We start from the raw sequence: 12,481 nt of genomic DNA on the forward strand, positions 1-12,481 counted from the left end.
GGTGTAGCTTAAGGCCACCCCCCGGACACATCATACCTATATCACAGAAAAGGCGGTCTACAGCAGAAATCTGAGTGCATTGTTTATCTCCTGTCATTGTTTATCTCCTGTCTGTCAGGTTACCTGTTGATGGTCACTTGATTGGATACCCTGGGGAGCCTGGCCAGTCTTTTGTAATGATAAATACTTAGTTCCTGAGCCAGGTCACAGGCTCACCCTATTCATACACAGACCCTTAAAGACAGGATTTGTCTGCATCTGTTAGGAATCAGTGTGGCAGCCCCGGTACTTCGGAACTCCCTGCATATTGACATCAGGTAGGAGCTGGGGGGGGGAGTCACCCCACCACAGCATCTTTCAACCACAGTGCTATCTTTGTACCCTTTTCAGTGCCAGCTAAAAACATTTTTGTTTAGGCAAGCCTACCCAGATGGGCAGAAGAAGGTTGACTTGTGTTTTAACCTGTTTTTATATTTGATTATAACTGTTCTTTGAATGTTTTAAATACTTTATTTTATTATTTATTGCATTTATATATTGCCCTTCATTCAAGGACCACAGGGCGGTTTACAGTAGCTGTTTTAAACGGTCTTTATTGATAACGTTCTGTTTTCCTTTTTCATAAGCTTTCTTGATTGGGACGGCTTGGAAGTACATTTTTCAAAATATCAACTATCCCAGAATTAAGGAAATGCACTGTTATGTACTGAGTTGAATAGGATCCAAATGCAGCAGTCTGATTGGTCCTAGAACAATAGGATCCAAAATGCAGCAGTCTGATTGGTCCTAGAACAATGCAGCAGTATGATTGGTACGCAGGAGCCACCCAATCCAGCTCCAGGTGGAAGTGAATCCGCAACCTGATTGGCCTACAGGAGAATCCCAGAATTAGCCAATCACGTGCGGTCCATTGTGTAAATAATGTATATAAAGCAGATATTTTGGGGGAACTTCCATTCCTCACTACTATGAGCTGAATAAAGAGCATGAAATCCACGCTCAACTCCGAGTATATTTCATGCACTTTTACTATCAGGACAGGAATTCTTTGAGGGGAACATAATGTGGACAACACGACTTAAACGGGGATGCAGACAGCTTCAAATGCACATTAAACTCAGGTGTGGACAAGCTCGGACACAAAAAGCACTGTTCGTGCAAGTAGTCAGCTTGCATGAACTCATGGGGGTGCAAAAATGAATTTGCTGCTTTCCTCCATAGAATGGAATATGTCAGCTTGCAATTTTTCAGTTTGCAGAAGCAATCTTGAATGCATTTTCTGTCCCCGTCTTATGCTATATACACCAGTAGGCAATCTGTGTGAGCAGTGGTTTTGTGCTTCTGTGCCTTCCATGTCTGATTGGAGCTGACTCAAAATGTGTGGCGTATTTATGAGCACAGCACATTTTGCTTGAAAATATTTTGCCTGCGGACGACTGCTGTGACAGATTTACAGACATATGCTTCGCTTGGCTCAAAGCATCAGCCGGCACAGAGCCTTCAACGGCCCAGGTTTGTCCCTCGTACTTTTGTTTGCACAAAAGTGAATCCTATTGAGCCCAAAAAGCTCTCTCTCTCTCTAGTACATGACTTTAGGACTGCAATCTGAAGAAGATTATTTATGACAGAAGGTCATCAGGCTGGTAGCAACTCCCTACCAACCGGATTTTTTGCTTCATAAGATGTACTTTTTTCCTTCTAAAAAGTAAGGGAAAATGTCTTATGGAGCGAATGTGTGGTCGGTCGCTGGCTCCCTTTCCGGCCCTGGCTCCTATAAAAACAGATTTTTTATCCTTTGCAAAATGAGCTCAACAACTGTGAACTGATCCCCTTTGCAAAAGAAGCTGCACAACTGTGAGCTGATGCTCAAAAAACAGGGCTTTCCTCCTCTAAAAACTAGGTGCATCTTTTGGTCAGATGCGTCTTATGGAGCAAAAAATACGGTATTTGTTGGTCTGTAGGGGAATTCCAAATAGCCATTGCTCACATCCCGTTCCCCACGTCTTTGTGGGAGAATCTAAGTTCTACACAAGTTCATCACAAGTGGGAGTGGGTAGGCATTCTTATGCCTTAACTACTGTGGGTTTGGTTTATTTTAATGCCCAAGTCAATTTCCCTGCCAAAACTGAAACAAGATTGGAAAGGATCCAAATAATAAGTCTCATCCTAGAATTCATTATACTGGAGTGGAAGAAAATGCCACTTGTTTCTTGTCTGTTTTTTTTGTGTGTGTGTGTGTGTGTGAGTTTGACAGTGAATTTCTAATGTGAAAAGTTTGAGCTCTTTGCCTGCCTGGATATCAGACGGACTAACGCAACACCCTTCTCCAAACCTGGAAAATACTAGATGTAAAAAGCTGATTATGATTACTCTAGTGGAATGTACCGTATTTTTCGCTCTATAAGACGCACCAGACCACAAGACGCACCTAGTTTTTGGAGGAGGAAAACAAGAAAAAAAAAATATTCTGAATCTCAGAAGCCAGAACAGCAAGAGGGATCGCTGTGCAGTGAAAGCAGCAATCCCTCTTGCTGTTCTGGCTTCTGGGATAGCTGCGCAGCCTGCATTCGCTCCATAAGACGCACACACATTTCCCCTTACTTTTTAGGAGGGAAAAAGTGAGTCTTATAGAGCAAAAAATACGGTACTTTCAAGTGAGCAGAGATTATTACTCCACATCTTCAGGACTGAGCCATGCATTGCAAATACGTTCTGTTGTGTCCCAGTGTATATTACAGTGGTGCCTCGCAAGACGAAATTAATTCGTTTTTCGTCTTGCGATGCACGGTTTCCCATAGGAATGCATTGAAAATCAATGCGTTCCTAGGGAAACCGCCTTCAGACCAGGTCCGGGGACAGTCTGTCCCCCGACCTCTTCTGAAGGCTGTGGGGGGGGGGACAAGGGCTTTTCTTCCCACCCCCAGCATTTAAAAAAAACCCGGGACAGCGGAGGACTTCTCCGCTGTCCGGGCGATCTTAAAATGCTGGCGGGCGGCATTTTAAAATCGCCCTGGGACAGCGGAGGACTTCTTCGGAGGAGCCTTCCGAAGCCCGGCGGCGGCGGGAGGAGGTGTCCCCGCCCCGCCGCCAGGCTTCGGAGGAGGTCCGGGGACAGTGGGGAAGACGCGCTGCGCTTCCCCGCTGTCCCTGAGATTTCCCTATGGGCTGTCGTCTTGCGAAGCAAGCCCATAGGGAAATTCGTTTTGCGAAGAGCCTCCAAAACGGAAAACCCTTTCGTCTAGCGGGTTTTCCGTCTTGCGAGGCGTTCGTCTTGCGGGGTACCACTGTAGTTGGAATACTTTGTTCTTTTAATTTAGAAAATGTTTTGGAAAATGAAAAGTTAGATATATTTTTGGGAGGAGGAGGAAATATACATGCAAGTGGAAGCCAGTGTTCCTCAGTTTTCTAAAGTTGTGGTGTGCTTAGGATTTCTTAGCAATATGGATGTGTAGGTGTCATCTATAGATTCTTTCAAAACCTTGTGCCATATGGTATGCCTTGATTTCTAAATGAGGTATGGAGACAATTTTGTCTGGATATCATATTTGGGCCCTCTTACATGGAAGCTAATAGATGGGCAAGGAATAATGGATTTTTTAAAGTGAGGAGACACCACCACTCTGCACATGACATACTATCCCGAATAAGCTCTGTGCAGGTGCTGTTGTGATGAAAACAGAATGTTACAAATTGCCGCTCTGCCAAGTCAAAACGTTTCCAGCTGCCACTTTCTACATTGCTTCTCTTTCTCCTGGATCCACTTTTAATACACGAAACCCTACTTCTGTGTGCAAAACGGGTGCTTACGCATTCATAGAATTCATTGAAAATCATCCTTCACATTCATCTTAATTAATCAAAAGGAACACAGTGAATGGGCTGACACATGCCTAATGAACATCTGGTACTTTCAGGAAATCTGTCTCCCATTGTTCCCTATGCTTTTGAATTGTACTGACATGGAACGATAAATAAAAACCAAGCGCTGTGGGAAGACCATGAGGTTTGCTTTAGAAGATAACATGGGAAGGGGAAACATCTATTTTTTTATATCCCATATTCAGGTTTTGCTCCTTAACTACATGCCTCACAAATGCTGTGTATATACTATACACATCTTTAAAGCACATTTGAAGTGCATTACTTCCCTCAAAGAATTCTGGGCACTGTAGTTTGTTGAGAAGGCTGTTGAGAAGGGTAATGAAGGAGGTGAGGACAGGTGACCCCACCTAGGCCCGAAGTCACCCCCCCCCCAAAAGCAGGCTCAAAGCTTCTCAAATCTTTTCAAAATAATTTTTCTCAGCAGCTAAAAGGCATTAGCTAAGCATCAGAAGCATTTCACTCTGCTGTAACAAAGGTAGCTGGATAGAACAATGCTTTTTTCATTTCTCAGGCTAGTTGGCCTTGTTAACCAGATTGCAACTTTTCTTTTCCTGGGAACTGTGCCAATTGAGCAAGAGAAAGAAACATATCTTGAACACTCTGAAACCCCTTGGCTTCTCACCCCCCCCCTTTCCTGGGAAGAGTCCCAAGACAGGAGCTTTCTGTACATGCTCAGGAACCTCAACATGGGGCAGGACTCCTGAGGGAGGAGAAAGGGGAGGGAACTGGAAGGGGAATATATGCTCTGTGCAAATGACTGTGAACCTGTGCTTGTTTGTGAGTTATCACACTTGCTCCTTCTACCAGTTAATGGGTGGAAGAAATAAAGCTTTTTCTCCGAAACTATTCCTTGAGTGTCTGTTGACTCCTACTCCCTTTCCCGGGCGCAATATTTTCCCCACCCAAGGGCAAAGCCTCATAAGGCTACAGTAACTTGGTGAGAGAAACAGCTCTGCTGTGTTTTTGAACAGAAGGCAGCTAAGGATGGTTCACTGATTCGTACAGCTGAACTTAGATCGCATTGTGGTTCACCATCTGCAATACGTTGCCTGAGTATTGCAGCCCATTCATGTCCTGTAAAGTCAGCTGTTATTCCTGCACTGCATAGCTCATAGAACTGTAGAGTTGGAAGGGACCCTTAGAGTCATCTAGTCCAGCCTCCTGCAATGCAGGGATCTCAACTAACAAAACAACACGTAAAGCATACTCAATAAACACGCGAGACGTAACCGGCTGTGTTCTTAGATAAATAAGGTATACTATTCATGTAAAGGTAAAGGTAAAGGTACCCCTGCCCGAACGGGCCAGTCTTGACAGACTGTGGGGTTTGTGCGCCCATCTCACATTTATTGGCCGGGGGCCAGCGCTGTCCGGGGACACTTCCGGGTCACGTGGCCAGCGTGACATCGCTGCTCTGGCGAGCCAGAGCCGCACACGGAACGCCGTTTACCTTCCCGCTGGTAAGCGGTACCTATTTATCTACTTGCCCCCGGGGGTGCTTTCGAACTGCTAGGTGGGCAGGCGCTGGGACCGAACAGCGGGAGCGCACCCCGCCGCGGGGATTCGAACCGCCGACCTTTCGATCGGCAAGCCCTAGACGCTGAGGCTTTAACCCACAGCGCCACCCGCGTCCCCTATTCATGTATCAAATCATAAATGTCAACGGAAGTAACTCATAAAGTTCAACAAACGAACAAAGCTGAAGACCCGGTGGATCAGATCATTCTCTAATCAGTTTATGCAGAAGGTCCATCTGTATAATAGTGTCTATTCCACCTGTCTGTTCATAAGGTCCAAACAATCCACATGAAAGGTTGTTACAGTCCCACAGAATCCTTTCACAGTCTAATTTCCGGAATATTGGCCTTGTTTCGCCATCCTGGGCTTCATCTGTTACATGGATGGACCTTATACATTAACTGATTAGAGAATGATCTGATCCACTGGGTCTTCTGCTTTGTTAGCTTGTTGAAGTTTATGAGTTGCTTCTGTTGAAATTTATGATTTGATACATGAATAGAATACCTTATTTATCTAAGAACACAGCCGGTTATGTCTCATGTGTTTATTGAATATGGAATCTCAACTAAAGCATCCATGACAGACGGCCATCCAACCTCTGCTTAAAAACCGGTGGGAGTCCGTTCCACGGTTAAACAGCTCTGTCCGTCAGAAAGTTCTTCCTGGTGTTTAATAAGAATTTTCTTGTCACTTGTCTCCTCTTTTCCAGGCTAAACAGGCCCAACTCCCTCAAACGTTCCTCATAAGGCTCAGCTTCCAGACCCTTGAACATCCTTAGTTGCCCTTCTCTGCACACCTTCTGGCTTGTCACCTTTGCAAATTGTGGTGCCCAGAACTGGACACGGAGCTCCAGCTGTGGTCTGAATTCCCTTGATCTGCACACAATGCTTCTGTTGATGCAGCCTAGAATAGCATTCGGGGTTTTTTGCTGCTGCATCACACCATTAGCTCATGTTAAACTTGTGGATAATTTGATCCTTTTGTGTCCCCTTCTAATTCCACAATTCTAGCACCAACAAAAGAAGAGTGGCAGATAAAAACGATGGACTTTGCAGAATTGGCGAAGCTGGCAGGAAAAATCCGAAACCAGCGTGATCAAGTATTCCAAAAGGACTGGAGTAAATTTCTACGATATTTGAAAGATCATTGTAAGCAATTGACATCACTAGCAGGGTTGTCTGGTGCTGAAGGAGACTCTTCAGAGTCCCGTGGACTGCAAGAAGATCAAACCTCTCCATTCTGAAGGAAATCAGCCCTGAGTGCTCCCTGGAAGGACAGATCCTGAAGCTGAGGCTCCAAGACTTTGGCCACCTCAGGAGAAGAGAAGACTCCCTGGAAAAGACCCTGATGTTGGGAAAGATGGAGGGCACAAGGAGAAGGGGATGACAGAGGACGAGATGGTGGAACAGTGTTCTCGAAGCTACCAGCATGAGTTTGACCAAACTGCGGGAGGCAGTGGAAGACAGGAGGGCCTAGCGTGCTCTGGTCCAGGGGGTCACAAAGAGGAGGACACGACTAAACAACAACATATAAGTCCAGCTGTCCTTTGCCAACAACAAATTGCCGCTGTTTTTTGTGCTGAACATATGCTCTGTGGCAATTTATGGACTTAACAACAACAACAAGGTTCTCTGAAGACTTGTAATGAGAATTTTTTTCCCCTTTCTATATTTATTTAAATGTTGAGGTATTTTGTAATAGGTTCAATTAGAATTGGAAAACGTACAAAATGCAACAATATAAAGGTTCATTTTGAAAGCCATTGAGGCGGCAGGGAAGGAAGAGCCAAAGAGATAAAGTGGATAAAAAGGATGTGGTTGTATATGAATAAATGGAAAACTAAGACAAAATATTTAATTAAAATAATAATAAAATAATTTCAGAATTCTATGAAATATATTCTTGCAGCCTGGAAAAACGTCTTATATTTTGGGGGAGAGGCAGGAGCTTAATCCCACCCTTTAAGTACCATCCCTTTTCACCGGAAGTGACGTCTCCACCGCGGCCTCCCTCCCGCCTCCGCCTCCACCGGGCCGCGAACAAAAGGGATTTTCAAGCTCGCCCTGGCCCCGCCCTCCCTCCTCTCTTGCCCCGCCTCCTGCGGCCTCTGATTGGCCGGACGGCCCCTCTTCCCCGCTCCGCTCCCGCCCTCCGCCCCGCCCTCCCGCCAGCCGATTGGCCGAGCTCCCTCGCCGGCCGGGGCTGCGGTTGGCGGCGGGGCGCGCCAATCCCGGGTCCGCCTGAGGAGGCTGGAGGGATGGCGAGTGGGGCCGAGTGGGGACGCACCGGCGGCGGCTGAGGCGGCGAGGAGGCGGCGGGCGGCGAGCTGAGGGGGCCGCCGGAGAGGTGGGTGGCGAGGAGCGGGGCGTCGCCGGGGCCCCCGCCGCGTGAGGGGAAGGCGCGTCCGTGAGGGGGAGGCCCGCCACCGGCGAGGGGGGGGGCAAGGGGTCCCGCCATTGTCCCGGCCGAGAGGGGTCCGGCTCCTGCTTTGGGAGGAGGAGGAGGAAGGGGCCCGAGGCGGCCGCTCCGCCTCTGAGGGGATTTCAGGGGAGCCGGGGGGGGGGGTTCGGTCCTGGGGTTGGTTGGCCGGCAGGAGCCAGAGGGAAGAAGCAGGGCCCTCCATCTCAGGGTGGCGGGTTCAAACCCCCCCCCCCCTGTATTGCGGGGGGTTGGGCTAGCCCAGTGATGGCCAGACTCGGCCCTCCAGCTGTTTTGGGGACCACAACTCCCCTCATCCCTGACCACTGGTCCTGTTGGCATCAGAAGGCAGCCCTGTTTAGGGAAGCTTTTAATGTTTAACAGACCACTGTATTATAATAGAGTGGTACCTCGGGTTACAGACGCTTCAGGTTACAGACTCCGCTAACCCAGAAATAGTGCTTCAGGTTAAGACCTTTGCTTCAGGATGAGGACAGAAATCGGGTTCCGGCAGCGCAGCAGCAGCGGGAGGCCCCATTAGCTAAAGTGGTGCTTCAGGTTAAGAACAGTTTCAGGTTAAGAATGGACCTCCGGAATGAATTAAGTACTTAACCCGAGGTACCACTGTACTTTGTTGGAAGCTGCGCAGAGTGGCTGGGGAAACCCAGCCAGATGGGCAGGGTATAAATAATAATAATAGTACTAGTAATATTAATAATGGGACACGGGTGGTGCTGTGGGTTCAACCACAGAGCCTAGGGCTTGCCGATCAGAAGGTCGGCTGTTCGAATCCCCGCGATGGGGTGAGCTCCTGTTGCTCGGTCCCTGCTCCTGCCAACCTAGCAGTTCAAAAGCACGTCAAAGTGCAAGTAGATAAATAGGTACCGCTCCGGCGGGAAGGTAAACGGCGTTTCCGTGCGCTGCTCCGGTTCGGCAGAAGCGGCTTAGTCAGGCTGGCCACATGACCCGGAAGATGTATGCCGGCTCCCTCGGCCAGTAAAGCGAGATGAGCGCCACAACCCCAGAGTCGGCCACAACTGGACCTAATGGTCAGGGGTCCCTTTACCTAATAGTAATAATAATTATTGGAGTTGTAGTCCCAAAACAGCTGGAGGGCCAGGTTTGACCATCACTGGGCTAGAATGAATCTCGGCGCCATATCCAGCTTTGCAGTTCTAGGATGGACTGTGCAGTGAGGATCACTTCTTCTTCTTTGGTGATCGATCACTCATAGCCAAGTAAGATTGTCTTCCATGAACACAGTTTTAACAGTGAGTCCATAAGGGACTGTGGAGGCCAGTTCTGGATCCACACCTCCTTCCACAGTGGGGACATGGGTTTCTGGACCGGAGTTGATCACGGTGATGGTTTGCCAAGCGTGCCTTCCTCAACGTCCAAAAAAACAAAGTGCTGCATCGACAGGTACTAAATAACCCCTCTGCAGCGCCACAAATCCAACTCAATGGTGTAACGTTGGAAAATGTCCATCACCTCTCCTACCGGGGCAGTTATCTTTCCACAAGGGCAGACATTGATGCCGAAATCCAGCATCGCCTGAGCTCTGCCAGCATGGCTTTCTCCTGTTTGAAGTGCAAGAGTGTTTGAGGACTGGGACATTCGCAGGGAAACCAAAATGCTTGTTTGCAAAGCTATTGTACTACTAACCTTACTGTGTGCTTGTGAAACATGGACCACTTGTAAACGCCATCTCCAACTCCTCCTGTGGAGCAGGAGTGGCGGCTAAATTTAGCCCCTGGCAGATGTCGGATGGGGGGAGGGGTGGGTGGTTTTTTTCTTGTTTCTGTGTTTGCATCTTGTGTTTTTATGCCCCACGATATTCAGATGAAGGGTGGTATACCAATTTAATAAGTAATAATGGCTGTCCAACACCTGCTTAAAGCGTCCCAGGAAGGAGAGGGTTGGAAGGAAGGAGGGCAGTGTTTAGACTTTAGAGGCTCCAGGAGTTGGAGCTTGGTGTGTGGAGCTTTAGGATGGTTTTTATTTTTATGTTATTTATTTAAAAACAGAAGCAACCCCCACAAACACATTTCCAAGGCCATGGCTAGCAGGACCAGTGGCCAAGGATTTTGGGAGTTGTACTCCAGTAACATCTGGGGACCCAAGGTTGGGAAAGGCTACTTTAGGGTATTGGGGAGCCAGTGGTGGAGTAGTGGTTAGAGTGTCGGGCTACTAGGACCTGGGAGAGACCTGGGTTCAAATCCCAGAACTCTCACTGGATGACTTTGGCCCATTCCCTGCATCTCGGCTTAACGCACTTCATAGGGGCATTGGTGGGAATTAATCAAGGAGTGGGCTCCTTGGCAGTGGGGTGGGGAGGTAAGCTATCAATGCAATGTGTCATCTTTTGGGTGCTAGTCTAAGACCTCTTTCTGCTTCAGGGATTGGATGTTATCTATTGCATTTTAGAAGTGTAGTGGTTAGAGCAGTGGTTCAGATTATTCTACACCTGAGCAAGTTTTCAAAGCATGTCTGGAATGGGAGAAAGTATATTTAGGTTGTCATAGGTGATAAATTGAGACGTTGGTATCATAGCAATGAAGGGAGCAGTGAATGGTGAAAAGTGCTGGTGCTGTGATTGTTGGTTAATTCTGGCCCCAAAGGTGGGGGTTTTGGGTGGGAGCAGTGGGTCAAATCAACTTGGTATTATTTAAAGCAGGGTTTCCCAAACTTGGGTCTCCAACTGTTTTTGGACTACCATTCCCATCATTGCTCACCACTGGTCTTGCTAGCTAGGGATGATGGGAGTTGTAGTCCAACAACAGCAGGAGACCCAAGTCTGGGAAATACTGATTTAGAGGGTTGATGATATATGAAGTGTGTTGTACGTTCTTTGTGAAGTGGCTAGGTATGGAATGTTTTAGATCTGCCTGAGAGCAATTTGGTAAGGAAAAAACAAGGGAGTACTTATTTTTTAATGGGTACCGTGACAGTGTTAGACAGGACTTCTTTCCATCAAAGCAAATTGAACCTTGGAAAAACAAGTGGCTAAATGTAATTTGGGCATTATTTAAACTGACTGTTTTAGGCTACTGAACCTTATGCACTACACGTCAAACGTCCTTCATGACCCGGTGAGGGATGCTGTCAGTTGCTTTGTTTTGATGCTCTCTCAGTTAATATTATACTGTTCTTAACTTGTCACCTGCATTGTGTGACATGCAAACAGTAACACACTGTTGCAAAATGCCAAAACCATGATTATTGCTCTGTGTTTACATAATAAATATGTGTGACTGATATGCTGATAGCTAGTGAAAGAGAGTTTCTTAAAAATATTAGATATCAAACATGAAAATAATATTTTAGTGGGTAGCATAAAGGATTTCTTCCTGTTCATTTTTTAAAGATTACCTAAGTAATGACAGTACTATTTCTAGTAATTAAAAATTGTTTCCCAGTCATTTCAAATTAAGTCTTACCTGTATGTTATGATCATAGAATCATAGAGTTGGAAGAGACCACAAGGGCCATCGAGTCCAACCCCCTGCCAAGCAGGAAACACCATCAGAGCACTCCTGACATATGGTTGTCAAGCCTCTGCTTAAAGACCTCCAAAGTAGGAGACTCCACCACACTCCTTGGCAGCAAATTCCACTGTCGAACAGCTCTTACTGTCAGGAAGTTCTTCCTAATGTTTAGGTGGAATCTTCTTTCTTGTAGTTTGGATCCATTGCTCCGTGTCCGCTTCTCCGGAGCAGCAGAAAACAACCTTTCTCCCTCCTCTATGTGACATCCTTTTATATATTTGAACATGGCTATCATATCACCCCTTAACCTCCTCTTCTCCAGGCTAAACATGCCCAGCTCCCTTAGCCGTTCCTCATAAGGCATCGTTTCCAGGCCTTTGACCATTTTGGTTGCCCTCCTCTGAACACGTTCCAGTTTGTCAGTGTCCTTCTTGAATTGTGGTGCCCAGAACTGGACACAGTACTCCAGGTGTGGTCTGACCAGAGCAGAATACAGTGGCACTATTACTTCCCTTGATCTAGATGCTATACTCCTATTGATGCAGCCCAGAATTGCATTGGCTTTTTTAGCTGCCGCGTCACACTGTTGGCTCATGTCAAGTTTGTGGTCAACCAAGACTCCTAGATCCTTTTCACATGTACTGCTCTCAAGCCAGGTGTCACCCATCTTGTATTTGTGCCTCTCATTTTTTTTTGCCCAAGTGCAATACTTTACATTTCTCCCTGTTAAAATTCATCTTGTTTATTTTTGCCCAGTTCTCTAATCTGTCAAGGTCGTTTTGAAGTGTGATCCTGTCCTCTGGGGTGTTAGCCACCCTTCCCAGTTTGGTGTCATCTGCAAATTTGATCAGGATGCCCTTGAGTCCATCATCCAAGTCGTTGATAAAGATGTTGAATAAGACCGGGCCCAAGACAGAACCCTGTGGCACCCCACTAGTCACTCTTCTCCAGGATGAAGAGGAACCATTGATGAGCACCCTTTGGGTTCGGTCAGTCAGCCAGTTACAAATCCACTGAGTGGTAGCATAGTCAAGACCGCATTTTACCAGCTTCTTTACAAGAATATCATGGGGCACCTTGTCAAATGCCTTGCTGAAATCAAGGTAGGCTACATCCACTGCGTTCCCTTCATCTACCAGGCTTGTAATTCTGTCAAAAAACGAGATCAGGTT

General features: G+C 46.9%; 1 protein-coding gene across 1 annotated transcript in view; it reads left to right on the forward strand.

Annotated features, from left to right (window-relative positions):
* Window positions 1-7,631: 7,631 nt before the first annotated feature.
* Window positions 7,632-12,481, forward strand: part of LOC309539417 (CTTNBP2 N-terminal-like protein) — a 38,179-nt gene continuing 33,329 nt past the window's right edge. The window contains exon 1 of the mRNA XM_082235659.1: window positions 7,632-7,749. The gene's annotated coding sequence lies outside the window, so the exon portion shown is untranslated. The remainder of the gene's footprint in view (window positions 7,750-12,481) is intronic.

The sequence above is a fragment of the Podarcis vaucheri genome, assembly GCF_965113315.1.
Source record: "Podarcis vaucheri genome assembly, chromosome: 8".
Classification (NCBI taxonomy): domain Eukaryota; kingdom Metazoa; phylum Chordata; class Lepidosauria; order Squamata; family Lacertidae; genus Podarcis; species Podarcis vaucheri.